The 15,803-nt window shown below is 52.9% G+C and overlaps 1 long non-coding RNA gene across 1 annotated transcript; it reads left to right on the forward strand.

Annotated features, from left to right (window-relative positions):
• The first annotated feature begins 3,544 nt into the window (after positions 1–3,544).
• On the forward strand, positions 3,545–4,719 carry LOC120555325. Its single transcript, XR_005638682.1, has 2 exons — positions 3,545–4,539; positions 4,668–4,719. It is a non-coding gene; the product is annotated as an uncharacterized LOC120555325 (long non-coding RNA).
• The last annotated feature ends 11,084 nt before the right edge of the window (positions 4,720–15,803 follow it).

The raw sequence follows: 15,803 nt of genomic DNA on the forward strand, positions 1-15,803 counted from the left end.
CAGGCAGGATGGAGGGTTTAGCCCAGGAGGGAGTGCTTAAGTTCGGGTACACAGGTTAGCCTGGTGCTTAGGGGGGGTTCCTGGAGGTTGGGTTGGGGTGTTGAGGGTCAGAAGCGGGTGAGAGTGAGGGAGGCTGGGGTCTTAGAGTTGGGTCAGCGCCTTGGAAGGGTGGCTGGAGCAACTTACTGGGGCTTATGGTGGACCATGGGGGTCATGGATGATGTTTACCCAGACTTAGAGCCACTTACTGGTGCTCATGGTGGACCATAGGGGTCATGGATGATGTTTACCCGGACTTAGAGCCACTTACTGGTGCTCATGGTGGACCATGGGGGTCATGGATGATGTTTACCCGGACTTAGAGCCACTTACTGGGGCTCATGGTGGACCATAGGGGTCATGGATGATGTTTACCGGACTTAGAGCCACTTAACTGGGGCATATGGTGGACCATGGGGGTCATGGATGACGTTTACCCAGACTTAGAGCCACTTACTCAGGCTCATGGTGGACCATGGGGGTCATGGATGACGTTTACCAGACTTAAGAGCCACTTCACTGGGGCTCATGGTGGACCATGGGGGTCATGGATGACGTTTACAGACTTAGAGCCACTTACTGGGGCTCATGGTGGACCATGGGGGTCATGGAGGACATTAACCCAGACTTAGAGCCACTTACTGGGGCCTATGGTGGACCATGGGGGTCATGGAGCAAGTTTACCCAGCCTTAGAGCCACTTACTGGGGCTCATGGTGGACCATAGGGGTCATGGATGACGTTTACCCAGACTTAGAGCCACTTACTGGGGCATATGGTGGACCATGGGGGTCATGGATGACGTTTACCCAGACTTAGAGCCACTTACTGGGGCTCATGGTGGACCATGGGGGTCATGGAGGACATTAACCCAGACTTAGAGCCACTTACTGGGGCCTATGGTGGACCATGGGGGTCATGGAGCAAGTTTACCCAGCCTTAGAGCCACTTACTGGGGCTCATGGTGGACCATGGGGGTCATGGATGACGTTTACCCAGACTTAGAGCCACTTACTGGGGCTCATGGTGGACCATGGGGGTCATGGAGGACATTAACCCACACTTAGAGCCACTTACTGGGGCTTATGGTGGACCATGGGGGTCATGGATGATGTTTACCCGGACTTAGAGCCACTTACTGGGGCATATGGTGGACCATGGGGGTCATGGATGACGTTTACCCAGACTTAGAGCCACTTACTGGGGCTCATGGTGGACCATGGGGGTCATGGATGACGTTTACCCAGACTTAGAGCCACTTACTGGGGCTCATGGTGGACCATGGGGGTCATGGAGGACATTAACCCAGACTTAGAGCCACTTACTGGGGCCTATGGTGGACCATGGGGGTCATGGAGCAAGTTTACCCAGCCTTAGAGCCACTTACTGGGGCTCATGGTGGACCATGGGGGTCATGGATGACGTTTACCCAGACTTAGAGCCACTTACTGGGGCTCATGGTGGACCATGGGGGTCATGGAGGACATTAACCCACACTTAGAGCCACTTACTGGGGCCTATGGTGGACCATGGGGGTCGTGGAGCAAGTTTACCCAGCCTTAGAGCCCCTTACTGCAGCTTCTATGGTGGACCATAGGGGTCATGAAGCAATTTAACCCAGCCTTAGAGCCACTTACTGGGCTTATGGTGGACCATGGGGGTCATGGAGCAAGTTTACCCAGCTAGAGCCACTTACTGGGGCTCATGGTGGACCATGGAGTCATGGAGCAAGTTTACCCAGCCAGAGCCACTTACTGGGCCTGAGGTGAGGCGAGCCCTGGAGGTCAACACCCAGCCATAGAGGCACTAACCTGGGCTTACAAGGCAACACGATGGCCTGAGCCTGTTTAAAGTGTAAAAAAAAGTTAAAAGTTTTTGACCGGAGAAGGGGATGGAAGCAGTAAGAGGTCAACCGCTTCTGCATTCCCCCTTCTCGGTCAAACTTAGAAAAAAGTCAAAAAGTTTTTGACACGGAGAAGGGGAGGGAAGCAGTAAGAGGTCAACCGCTTCTGCATTCCCCTTCTCGATGTCAGAAACTTAGAAAAAAAGTCAAAAAGTTTTTGACCGGAGAAGGGGAGGGAAGCAGTAAGAGGTCAACCGCTTCTGCATTCCCCCTTCTCCGGTCGAAAAACTTAGAAAAAAGTCAAAAAAGTTTTTGACCGGAGAAGGGGAGGGAAGCAGTAAGAGGTCAACCGCTTCTGCATTCCCCCTTCTCCGGTCGAAAAACTTAGAAAAAAGTCAAAAAAGTTTTTGACCGGAGAAGGGGAGGGAAGCAGTAAGAGGTCAACCGCTTCTGCATTCCCCCTTCTCCGGTCGAAAAACTTAGAAAAAAGTCAAAAAAGTTTTTGACCGGAGAAGGGGATGGAAGCAGTAAGAGGTCAACTGCTTCTGCCTTCTCCGGTGATCTTCACTTAGGGGGTGATCACCAAGCCACCACCATCACATAGTAGAAATGGAGCGAGCGTTGAAGTGAACAGCAGAAATATTTCTAAGTGTTGAGCCAAGCGAAATTTTTCTAAGTGTTTGACCGGAGAAGGGGAAGAAGCGGTAGACCTCTACCTGCTCATGGGCCCTTCTCCGGTGGAGGAGACAAGCGGAATTTTTTCTAAGTGTTGAGCCAAGCGAAATTTTTCTAAGTGTTTGACGGAGAAGGGGGAAGCGGTAGACCTCTACCTGCTCGCCGGCCCTTCTCCGGTGGAGGACAAGCGGATTTTTTTCTAAGTGTTGGACCGGATAAAAGGCAAGGGAGAGGACCTCTATCCGAGTATGGGGCACCTTCCTGGGAGTAAATTAAAAGATGCGTCGGTGCGGTTTTTCTCCGCGTTTTTCGGCCCGGATAAAGAGCAGGGAGAGGCGGCAGACCTCTATCCGAGTATGGGGCACCTTCCCTGGGAGTAGAATTAAAGTGTTCGTCGGTCCGGTTTTCTCCGCGTTTTTCGGCCGGATAAAGGAAGGGAAAAGCGGCAGACCTCTATCCGAATATGGGGCACCTTCCTGGGGAGTAAATTAAGCGTCGTCGGTCGGTTTTCTCCAGTTTTTCGGCCGGATAAAAGGCAGGGGGAGGCAGCAAACCTCTATCCGAGTATGGGGCACCTTCCCTGGGGTAAATTAAAGGTGCGTCGGTGCGGTTTTCTCAGGCGTTTTTCGGCCGGATAAAAGGCAGGAGAAGAACGCAGACCTCTATCCCGGGTATGGGGCACCTTCCTGGGGTAAAATAAAGGGAGTGCGTCGGTGCGGTTTTCTCCAGTTTTTCGGCCGGATAAAAGGCAGGGAGAGCGGCGAGACCTCTATCCAGTATGGGGCACCTTCCTGGGGTAGAATTAAAGGGTGCGTCGGTGCGGTTTTCTCCGCGTTTTTCGGCCGGATAAAGGGAGGGAGAGGCGGCAGACCTCTATCCGAATATGGGGCACCTTCCAGAAATTAGAATTGAAGCGTGCGTGTGCGGTTTTCTCCGGCGTTTTCGGCGGATAAAGGCAGGGAGAGCGGCAGACCTCTATCCGCACCGACCCCCCTCCCTCTGGTTGTCTTTGAGACTCCCAGGGGCGTGAAAGATATTTCAAAGTATTGAGACACTTAGAAAAAAAACGACAAAGTCCACTCACCCGTCAGGGGGGTGTGTGGACCAGGCAGGGAGTCCGACCGTGAGGCCTGAGCGCGGGCTCAGCCCCGGTCCGACCTCCCTTCCTCTCACTGGAAGTCACTTAGTTTACCAGGGGCGCGAAAAAAAAAATTTGGCAAAGTATTGAAACACTTAGAAAAAAAACGACAAAGTCCACTCACCCGTCAGGGGGGTGTGTGGACCAGGCAGGGAGTCCGACCGTGAGGCCTGAGCGCGGGCTCAGCCCCGGTCTGACCTCCCTTCCTCTCACTGGAAGTCACTTAGTTTACCAGGGGCGCGAAAAAAAAAATTTGGCAAAGTATTGAAACACTTAGAAAAAAAACGACAAAGTCCACTCACCCGTCAGGGGGGTGTGTGGACCAGGCAGGGAGTCCGACCGTGAGGCCTGAGCGCGGGCTCAGCCCCGGTCCGACCTCCCTTCCTCTCACTGGAAGTCACTTAGTTTACCAGGGGCGCGAAAAAAAAAATTTGGCAAAGTATTGAAACACTTAGAAAAAAAACGACAAAGTCCACTCACCCGTCAGGGGGGTGTGTGGACCAGGCAGGGAGTCCGACCGTGAGGCCTGAGCGCGGGCTCAGCCCCGGTCCGACCTCCCTTCCTCTCACTGGAAGTCACTTAGTTTACCAGGGGCGCGAAAAAAAAAAATTTGGCACAGTATTGAAACACTTAGAAAAAAAAACGAAAAAAAAAAAAAAATTAGGTTGGTATACCAGGGGCGCGGGCAAATGGCGGGAGTAACTGTGACTCTCTTAAGGTAAACAGACTTAATGAAAAAAGTTAAAGTATTGAAACACTTAGAAAAAAAACGAAAAAAAATATATATTTAGGTTGGTATACCAGGGGCGCGGGCAAACGGCGGGAGTAACTGTGACTCTCTTAAGGTAAACAGACTTAATGAAAAAAGTTAAAGTATTGAAACACTTAGAAAAAAAACGAAAAAAAAATATATATATTAGGTTGGTATACCAGGGGCTGAGACAAGCGGTGGAGTAACTGTGACTCTCTTAAGGTAAACAGACTTAATGAAAAAAGTTAAAGTATTGAAACACTTAGAAAAAAACGAAAAAAATATATATTTAGGTTGGTAAACAGGTGCAAGGTTGCAACCGGTGAGGAGTAACTGTGACTCTCTTAAGGTAAACAGACTTAATGAAAAAAGTTAAAGTATTGAAACACTTAGAAAAAAAACGAAAAAAAATATATATTTAGGTTGGTATACCAGGGGCGCGGGCAAACGGCGGGAGTAACTGTGACTCTCTTAAGGTAAACAGACTTAATGAAAAAAGTTAAAGTATTGAAACACTTAGAAAAAAAACGAAAAAAAATATATATTTAGGTTGGTATACCAGGGGCGCGGGCAAACGGCGGGAGTAACTGTGACTCTCTTAAGGTAAACAGACTTAATGAAAAAAGTTAAAGTATTGAAACACTTAGAAAAAAAAAGGAAAAAAAATATTTTGGTTGGTATACCAGGGGCACAAAAGTTTAGTTGGTATACCAGGGGCGCGAAACTCTGGGCCAGGCGGATGGAGGGGTTTAGCCCAGGGAGGGGTGCTTAAGTTCGGGTACACAGGTTCGCCTGGTGCGCAGGGTTCCTGGAGGTCTAGGGTTGGGGTTGAGGGTCAGGCGGGGTGAGAGTGAGGGGAGGCTGGGGTCTTAGAGTGGGGTCAGCGGCCTTGGAAGGGTGGCTGGAGCAACTTACTGGGGCTTATGGTGGACCATGGGGGTCATGGATGATGTTTACCCAGACTTAGAGCCACTTACTGGTGCTCATGGTGGACCATGGGGGTCATGGATGATGTTTACCCGGACTTAGAGCCACTTACTGGTGCTCATGGTGGACCATGGGGGTCATGGATGATGTTTACCCGGACTTAGAGCCACTTACTGGGGCTCATGGTGGACCATGGGGGTCATGGATGATGTTTACCCGGACTTAGAGCCACTTACTGGGGCATATGGTGGACCATGGGGGTCATGGATGACGTTTACCCAGACTTAGAGCCACTTACTGGGGCTCATGGTGGACCATGGGGGTCATGGATGACGTTTACCCAGACTTAGAGCCACTTACTGGGGCTCATGGTGGACCATGGGGGTCATGGATGACGTTTACCCAGACTTAGAGCCACTTACTGGGGCTCATGGTGGACCATGGGGGTCATGGAGGACATTACCTAGAGACTTAGAGCCACTTACTGGGGCCTATGGTGGACCATGGGGGTCATGGAGCAAGTTTACCCAGCCTTAGAGCCACTTACTGGGGCTCATGGTGGACCATAGGGGTCATGGATGACGTTTACCCAGACTTAGAGCCACTTACTGGGGCATATGGTGGACCATGGGGGTCATGGATGACGTTTACCCAGACTTAGAGCCACTTACTGGGGCTCATGGTGGACCATGGGGGTCATGGAGGACATTAACCCAGACTTAGAGCCACTTACTGGGGCCTATGGTGGACCATGGGGGTCATGGAGCAAGTTTACCCAGCCTTAGAGCCACTTACTGGGGCTCATGGTGGACCATGGGGGTCATGGATGACGTTTACCCAGACTTAGAGCCACTTACTGGGGCTCATGGTGGACCATGGGGGTCATGGAGGACATTAACCCACACTTAGAGCCACTTACTGGGGCTTATGGTGGACCATGGGGGTCATGGATGATGTTTACCCGGACTTAGAGCCACTTACTGGGGCATATGGTGGACCATGGGGGTCATGGATGACGTTTACCCAGACTTAGAGCCACTTACTGGGGCTCATGGTGGACCATGGGGGTCATGGATGACGTTTACCCAGACTTAGAGCCACTTACTGGGGCTCATGGTGGACCATGGGGGTCATGGAGGACATTAACCCAGACTTAGAGCCACTTACTGGGGCCTATGGTGGACCATGGGGGTCATGGAGCAAGTTTACCCAGCCTTAGAGCCACTTACTGGGGCTCATGGTGGACCATGGGGGTCATGGATGACGTTTACCCAGACTTAGAGCCACTTACTGGGGCTCATGGTGGACCATGGGGGTCATGGAGGACATTAACCCACACTTAGAGCCACTTACTGGGGCCTATGGTGGACCATGGGGGTCGTGGAGCAAGTTTACCCAGCCTTAGAGCCCCTTACTGGGGCTCATGGTGGACCATAGGGGTCATGGAGCAATTTAACCCAGCCTTAGAGCCACTTACTGGGGCTTATGGTGGACCATGGGGGTCATGGAGCAAGTTTACCCAGCCTTAGAGCCACTTACTGGGGCTCATGGTGGACCATGGGGGTCATGGAGCAAGTTTACCCAGCCTTAGAGCCACTTACTGGGGCCTGGAGGTGAGGCCGAGGGCCCTGGAGGTCAACACCCAGCCATAGAGGCACTAACCTGGGCTTACAAGGCAGCACGATGGGCCTGGAGCCTGTTTAAAGTGTAAAAAAAAAGTTAAAGTTTTTGACCGGAGAAGGGGATGGAAGCAGTAAGAGGTCAACCGCTTCTGCATTCCCCCTTCTCCGGTCGAAAAACTTAGAAAAAAGTCAAAAAAGTTTTTGACCGGAGAAGGGGAGGGAAGCAGTAAGAGGTCAACCGCTTCTGCATTCCCCCTTCTCCGGTCGAAAAACTTAGAAAAAAGTCAAAAAAGTTTTTGACCGGAGAAGGGGAGGGAAGCAGTAAGAGGTCAACCGCTTCTGCATTCCCCCTTCTCCGGTCGAAAAACTTAGAAAAAAGTCAAAAAGTTTTGGGGGGGGGGGGGGAGCAATAGAGGTGAGTCAGTTCTGCAGTTCCCCTTCTCCGTCGAAAAACTAGAAAAAGTAAAGTTTACGACAGGAGAAGGGGAAGCAGTAAGAGGTCAACAGCTTCTGCATTCCCCCTTCTCGGTAAAACTTAGAAAAAAAGTCAAAAAGTTTTTGACCGGAGAAGGGTAGAAGCAGTAAGAGGTCAACTGCTTCTGCCTTCTCCGGTGATCTTCACTGAGGGGTGATCACCAAGCCACCACCATCACATAGTAGAAATGGAGGCGTTGAAGTGAACAGCAGAAATATTTCTAAGTGTTGAGCCAAGCGAAATTTTTCTACAGTGTTTGACCGGAGAAGGGGAAGAAGCGGTAGACCTCTACCTGCTCATGGGCCCCTTCTCCGGTGGAGGAGCCAGCCGGAATTTTTCTAAGTGTTGAGCCAAGCGAAATTTTTTCTAAGTGTTTGACCGGAGAAGAGCGGAAAAAGGTAGAACCTCTACCTGCTCATGGGCCCTTCTCCGGTGGAGGAGCCAAGCGGAATTTTTCTAAGTGTTGGACCGGATAAAGGCAGGGAGAGGCGGCAGACCTCTATCCGAGTATGGGGCACCTTCCCTGGGGTAAATTAAAGGGTGCGTCGGTGCGGTTTTCTCCGCGTTTTTCGGCCGGATAAAGGCAGGGAGAGGCGGCAAACCTCTATCCGGTATGGGGCACCTTCCTGGGGTAAATTAAAGGGTGCGTCGGTGCGGTTTTCTCCGCGTTTTTCGGCCGGATAAAGGGAAGGGAGAGCGCAGACCTCTATCCGAATATGGGGCACCTTCCCTGGGGTAAATTGAAGCGTGCGTCGGTGCGGTTTTCTCCCCGCTTTTCGGCCGGATAAAGGCAGGGAGAGGCGGCAGACCTCTATCCCAGTATGGGGCACCTTCCCTGGGGGTAAATTAAAGGGTGCGTCGGTGCGGTTTTCTCCGCTTTTTCGGCCGGATAAAGGCGAGGAGAGAGCAGGAACCTCTATCCGGTATAGGGGCACCTTCCTGGGGTAAAAATAAAGATTCGTCGGTGCCGGTTTTCTCCAGCGTTTTCGGCCGGATAAAGAGGCAGGAACGGCGCAGACCTCTATCCGAGTATGGGGCACCTTCCCTGGGGTAAATTAAAGAGTGCGTCGGTGCGGTTTTCTCCCGCGTTTTTCGGCCGGATAAAGGGCAGGGAGAGGCGGCAGACCTCTATCCGAGTATGGGGCACCTTCCTTCGGGTAAATTAAAGGCGTGCGTCGGTGCGGTTTTCTCAGCGTTTTTCGGCCGGATAAAGGCAGGGAAGCGGCAGACCTCTATCCGGTATGGGGCACCTTCCTCCGGGGTAAATTAAAGGGTGCGTCGGTGCGGTTTTCTCCGCGTTTTTCGGCCCGGATAAAGGCAGGAGAGAGCGGCAGACCTCTATCCGAGTATGGGGCACCTTCCTGGGAGTAAATTGAAGAGTGCGTCGGTGCGGTTTTCTCCGCGTTTTTCGGCCGGATAAAGGGCGGGAGAGGCGGCAGACCTCTATCCGAGTATGGGGCACCTTCCTGGGGTAAATTGAAGAGGTGTGTCGGTGCCGGTTTTCTCCGCTTTTTCGGCCGGGATAAAAGGCAGGAGAGGCGGCAGACCCTATCGGTATGGGGCACCTTCCTGGGGTAAATTGAAGGTGCGTCGGTGCGGTTTTTCAGCGTTTTTACCCGGATAAAGGCAGGAAGAGCGGCAGACCTCTATCGAGTATGGGGCACCTTCCCTGGGGTAAATTGAAGATGCGTCGGTGCGGTTTTCTCCGCGTTTTTCGGATAAAAGGGAGGAAGGGAAACCCTATGGTATGGGGCACTTTCCTGGGGTAAATTGAAGTGCGTCGGTGCGGTTTTCTCCGCGTTTTTCGGCGGATAAAGGCAGGGAGAAGCGAACCTCTATCGAATGTGGGGCCCTTCCTGGGGTAAATTGAAAGGTGCGTCGGTGCGGTTTTCTCAGCGTTTTGGCCGGATAAAAGGCAGGGAGAGCGGCAGACCTCTATCGGTATGGGGCACCTTCCCGGGGTAAATTGAAGGGTGCGTCGGTGCGCGGTTTTCTCCGCGTTTTTCGGGCCGGATAAAGGGAGGGAGAGGCGGCAGACCTCTTATCCGTATGGGGCACCTTCCTGGGGTAAATTGAAGGGGTTGCGTCGGTGCGGTTTTCTCCGCGTTTTTCGGCCGGATAAAGGCAGGGAGAGGCGGCAGACCTCTATCCGAATATGGGGCACCTTCCAGAAGGTAGAATTAAAGGGTGCGTCGGTGCGGTTTTCTCCGCGTTTTCGGCCGGCATAAAAGGCAGGAGAGGCGGCAAGACCTCTATCCGGTATGGGGCACCTTCCTGGGGTAAATTGAAGAGTGTCGTCGGTGCGGTTTTCTCCGCGTTTTTCGGCCGGATAAAGGGAGGAAGCGGCAGGCTTCTATCCGAGTATAGGGGCACCTTCCTGGGGTAAATTGAAGAGTGCGTCGGTGCGGTTTTCTCCGCGTTTTTCGGCCGGATAAAGGGAGGGAGAGGCGGCAGACCTCTATCCGAGTATGGGGCACCTTCATGGGGTAAATTGAAGGGTGCGTCGGTGCGGTTTTCTCCGCGTTTTTCGGCCCGGATAAAAGGCAGGAGAGAAGCGGCAGACCTCTATCCGAATATGGGGCACCTTCCCCTGGGGTAAATTGAAGGGTGCGTCGGTGCGGTTTTCTCCGCGTTTTTCGGCCGGATAAAAGGCAGGGAAGCGGCAGACCTCTATCCGAGTATGGGGCACCTTCCTGCAGGGTAAATTGAAGGGTGCGTCGGTGCGGTTTTCTCCGCGTTTTTCGGCCGGATAAAGGGAGGAGAAGGCGGCAGACCTCTATCCGAGGTATGGGGCACCTTCCCTGGGGTTAAATTGAAGGATTGTATCGGTGCGGTTTATTTTCTCCAAGTGCTTCCCCGAGAAGCCTTTCAGCTTGACTCTACCCGCCTTCCCGGTCAAGTACATTGAGTGATGCGCGGTTGCCCCAGGGGCACCGAAAAAGCAAAGTTTTTAGACCGGAGGAGCAAATGCAGAAGCGGTTGACCCTCTACCGCTTCCTCTCCTCGGTCGAAAAACGAGAAAAATCCGCTATGTTTGAAACTCTGAATTTTTTCTAAGTTTTTCGACCGGAGAAAATGCAGAAGCGGTTGACCCTCTACCGCTTCCCTCCTCCGGTCGAAAAACTTAGAAAAAATCCGCTATGTTTGAAAGTCGGGTTACCAGGACGCGAAACTCTGGATTTTTCTAAGTTTTCGACCGGAGAAGGGAGAAGCGGTAGAAGGTCAACCGCTTCTGCACTTTTCCCTTCTCCGGTGAGCGTCACTTTGGGGCGGTTTTCCCAGCCACCTTCTGCACGATTTCCGAAACCCAGTTTTTGAAAACATAGGCCTCCAGAGAACTGCGGCGAGTGCGCCCGGGCAGCGGGGCCGACCTCTGGAGACCACGGCCGGACACTTCGAGAGCCTTTACCCTAAAGGCAGCTGCGGTTCTCCACACTTTTACCCACTGACCGATTAATAGCGTGACCCGCCATCGGAGGGCCCCCGCCCGGCGGCCTAAGCGCCGGTGTTCGTGAGGCCGGTTCCTCCGGACCTGCGGGTTACGCCTCTATGGCCGGAGGGCTATCGCGGCGAGAGTCTCCGGACCCTTTCCCCTGCGTTCCTCCAGGGCCGCCCGATTTGAAGCGAGACCGAGACGCCCGTCTGTCCCAGCAGTCATACGGAGCCCGCTCGCGGCGTCACGCATTTCCCCAGCCCGTGGATACCCGCCCGCACCCTACGCGAAACGCGCCTTCCGGCAAACATGATGTTTCTCAAACCCTGCCCGCATCACTTGGCTCACCCGCCGATGCAACAGCTTTGGGGCGGCGCCGCCTTACAGGCGGTGCGGCCGGCAAACTCCGTCCCAGCGCCGCGGCGCCGGCTGCGGCTGGAACGCCCGTCCCAAGGGCTACCTGGTTGATCCTGCCAGTAGCATATGCTTGTCTCAAAGATTAAGCCATGCAAGTCTAAGTACACCGCGGCGGTACAGTGAAACTGCGCGAATGGCTCATTAAATCAGTTATGGTTCCTTTGATCGCTCTGCGTTACTTGGATAACTGTGGCAATTCTAGAGCTAATACATGCCAACGAGCGGCAATACCGGGGAGCGTGCGTTTTTATCAGACCCAAAACCCATGCGGGGGTGCCTCTCGGGTGCCCCGCGCTGGCAGTGACTCTAGATAACCTCGAGCCGATCGCTGGCTCGTGTGGCGGACGTCTCATTCGAATGTCTGCCCTATCAACTTTCGATGGTACTTTCTGTGCCTACCATGGTGACCACGGGTAACGGGGAATCAGGGTTCGATTGCGGAGGGAGCGAAAACGGCTACCACATCCAAGGGAAGGCAGCAGGCGCAAAATTACCCTCCCGACTTCGGGGAGGTAGTGACGAAAAATAACAATACAGGACTCTTTCGGGGGCCTGTATAGTGGAATGAGTACACTTTAAATTCTTTAACGAGGATCAATTGGAGGGCAAGTCTGGTGCCAGCGGCCGTAATATTCCAGCTCAAAGCAGTACATCTTAAAGTTGCTGCAGTTAAAAGCTCGTAGTTGGATCGGGATCGAGCTGACGCGTCCGCCGCGCGAGGCCTACCGTCTGTCCCAGCCCTGCCTCGGCGCCCCTACGATGCTCTTAACTGAGTGTCCGCAGGTCAAGCGTTTACTTGAAAAATTAGAGTGTTCAAAGCAGGCCCGGTTAGCCTGAATAAGCAGCCGCTAGGAATAATGGAATAGGACTCCGGTCTTATTTTGTGGGTTTTCTTTCTGAACTGGGGCCATGATTAAGAGGACGACCGGGGGCATTATATTGTGCGCTTAGAGGTGAAATTCTTGGACCGGGCAAAGGCGGGTGGCAAGCATTTGCCAAGAATGTTTTCATTAATCAAAGACGAAAGTCGGAGGTTCGAAGACGATCAGATACCGTCGTAGTTCCGCCATAAGCGATGCCAACTAGCGATGCGCGGCGTTATTCCCATGACCCGCCGGGCGGCGTCAGGAAACCAAAGTCTTTGGGTTCCGGGGGTATGGTTGCAAAGCTGAAACTTAAAGGAATTGACGGAAGGGCACCACCAGGAGTGGAGCCTGCGGCTTAATTTGACTCAACAGGGGAAACCTCACCCGGCCCGGATACGGAAAGGTTGTGACAGATTGATAGCTCTTTCGATTCTGTGGGTGGTGGTGCATGGCCGTTCTTAGTTGGTGGAGCGGATTTGTCTGGTTAATTCCGATAACGAACGAGACTCCGGCATGCTAACTAGTTCACGCGGCCCGTGCGGTGGCGTCCAACTTCTTAGAGGGACAAGTGGCGTTCAGCCACCGAGATGAGCAATAACAGGTCTGTGATGCCCTTAGATGTCGGGCGCCGCAGCAGCGCCACACTGAGTGGATCAGCGTTGTCTACCCTTCGCCGGGCGCGTGGGTAACCCGCTGAACCCCACTTTCGTGATAGGGATTGGGGATTGCAATTATTTCCCATGAGCGAGGAATTCCCGGCGGGTTGCCGCCTCTCGGCGAACTGCGCTGATCCCTCGGTATTAACGTAAATCACAAATGGCCTGCTCAATCTAAAACCGGGCGCCGATGCCAATGCTGGAACCAGCATCACCGATCTGGATTAGATCGAGGTAACCAGATGCTCGCCTTCCTGCGTACCAAGGCGGCAAAACTATCAATGTCAATCCTTTCGTCGGCTGTCGTGTTAGAATAAGCCCTTCCTCCTGGCGTTAATTCCTTTAATTTCAGCTTTACAATATCTCCCGAACAGTTTCCGGGCATACCGGCCGGTCGTAGAACTAACGCCGCCGGTCTGGATAACATCGTTATAATTCGAGACTACGACGATATCAAATGGATCTTCGAACATTTCGTTCTTGATAATGAAAACATTCTTGGCAAATGCCGCTTTCGTTTCTTTGCCGATCTAAGCGTTTCATCTGTCCCTGTGACTGGTCAGAAAGAAAACCTAGAACAGTCCTGACCAACTGCGTGTCGACGGTACTCTATTTTCAAAGTAAACCGGTTAGCGTTTACTCAAACTTGTCGAGAAACAGGCGTGCTTCGCCGGCGGTGGTGGCGATCAACTCTGACTTTAACTGCGGCGGCACCAGATAAGCCGAACTGAATTACGGCGGCTGCGGCACCGAACTACCCTCGAAGATCCGATCTGGATGTTTAAAGAACGCTCATTCAAAGGACTCGGCATTTCGCTATGATTTTTAGATCACTACTGTTCGGAGACAACCGTTCTCAGGCTTTCCTCAGGAATAAACTATTCCAGGATACCGATGGTCTGTTTGAAAGATACAGAAACAGACGGAATGAACGCCGGTGGAATGCCAAACAGAAACACCGCCATGATTTTGAATACGATAAATAGCGCGTCCCCAGTCGGCATCGCCAGTAGAATTACGGTAGCGTTGAACAGGAACATAACTGTTTAATGAGCCGTGCCGATTTCGCGACAGATGTACTATGAACGGCATGGCGAAGTTTCCGGTGGCAAAGGAACGGCTCGGCGGCATCCGTCATCTGAACGGAGTTTACGGCAACAGCAGGCGGCGACCCGTAAAACTGTTGCGTTAATGGCCGAGTTTAACATCATGTTTGCCGGAAGGCGCTTCTTGTCGGTATCGACTGGTATTGACGCAGCGGCTCGATGTGGAACTGCTGGTTTAACGAGGCGTCTTGGTCACCAAAGCTTGAGGCGACTGAACGCGGGGAAAAGGTCAGTCTATCCGACGGCGACCGCGGATCTGTCATGATTACGGCTAAGGCGCTACGTCGGTCACGTTCGTCGTCAATCTCAAAGATGAACCGCAACTTCTTAAGTAAAGGCTTTCTCAAAGATAATCGACCGTGCTCGGAAGATTGACCGCTACCAGACCTCCGGTTCTCGACTATGACTCAAAACTGGGTTTTCGGAAATGACTTCACAAAGTGACACCGAAGATGCGAAGCGGTCCCTCCCATCCCAACAGAAAATCAACTACAGCGCTAACGACAAACATAAGCGGGTTTTCTAAGTTTTTCGACCAGGTGATAAGAGGCTGCATTTTTATTACTCGGTCGGCAGAAAAATTCAGAGTTTCAAACATAGCGGATTTTTTCTAAGTTTTTCGACCGAAGGAAGGAACGGTAGGGGTCAACAGCTTCTGCATTTTGCCCCTTCTCCGGTCTAAAACTTAGCTTTTGGTTGCCCTGGGGCACCGTCATCCTCAATGTGCTTGACGCGGAAGGCGGGTAGAGTCAAGCTGAAAGGCTTCTCGGGAGGCGTGGAGAAAATAAACCGCACCGATACACCCTTCAATTTACCCCAGGAAGGTGCCCCATACTCGGATAGAGGTCTGCGCCTCTCCCTCTTATCACGGCAGCGGGAGAAAACGCACCGGCGCACCCTTCAATTTACCCCAGGAAGGAAGGTGCCCCATACTGGATAGAGGTCTGCCGCCTCTCCCTGCCTTTATCCGGCCGAAAAGCAGCGGAGAAAACCGCACAGCGCACCTCTTATTTTCGGAAGGTGCCCCATATTCGGATAGGGTCTGCCCTCTCCTGCCCTTTATCCGGCGAGCGGAGAAAACGCGCAGCGCGCCACCTTCAATTTTCCCAGGAAGGTGCCCCATACTCGGATAGAGGTCTGCCGCCTCTCCCTCCTTTATCCGGCGAAAAGCGGAGAAAACCGCAGACGCACCCTTCAATTTACCCCAGAAGGTGCCCATACTTTCGATAAGGTCTGCCCTCTCCCTCCCTTTATCGGCCGGAAGCGGAGAAAACGCACAGCCGCACCTTTTTTACCCAGGGAAGGTGCCCCATACCGGATAGAGAGTCTGCAAAGCCTCTCCCTGCCTTTATCCGGCGAAAAAGCGGAGAAAACCGCACAGCGCACCTTTAATTTACCCCAGGAAGGTGCCCCATATTCGGATAGATCTCCCCCTTATCGGCGAGGAGAAAACCGCACCGAGCACCTTCATTTTTACCCCAGGGAAGGTGCCCCATACTCGATAGAGGTTCCGCCTCTCCCTCCTTTATCCGGCCAGACGGAAGCGCACCCGGCGCCTTCTTTTACCCAGGGAAGGTGCCCATACTCGGATAGAGGTCTGCCCCTCTCCCTGCCTTTATCCGGCAGCGGAGAAAACCGCACCGGCCACCCTTTATTTTACCCCAGGAAGGTGCCCCATACCGATAGAGGTCTCAGCCTCTCCCTCCCTTTATCCGGCCAGAAAAGCGGAGAAAGCCGCACAGCGCACCCTTTAATTTACCCCAGGGAAGGTGCCCCATACCGGATAGAGGTCTGCCGCCTCTTCCTGCCTTTATCCGGCCGCGAAAGCGGAGAAAACGCACCGGCGCACCCTTTAT

The sequence above is a fragment of the Perca fluviatilis genome, unplaced genomic scaffold, assembly GCF_010015445.1.
Source record: "Perca fluviatilis unplaced genomic scaffold, GENO_Pfluv_1.0 PFLUV_unplaced_scaf_8, whole genome shotgun sequence".
NCBI lineage: Eukaryota > Metazoa > Chordata > Actinopteri > Perciformes > Percidae > Perca > Perca fluviatilis.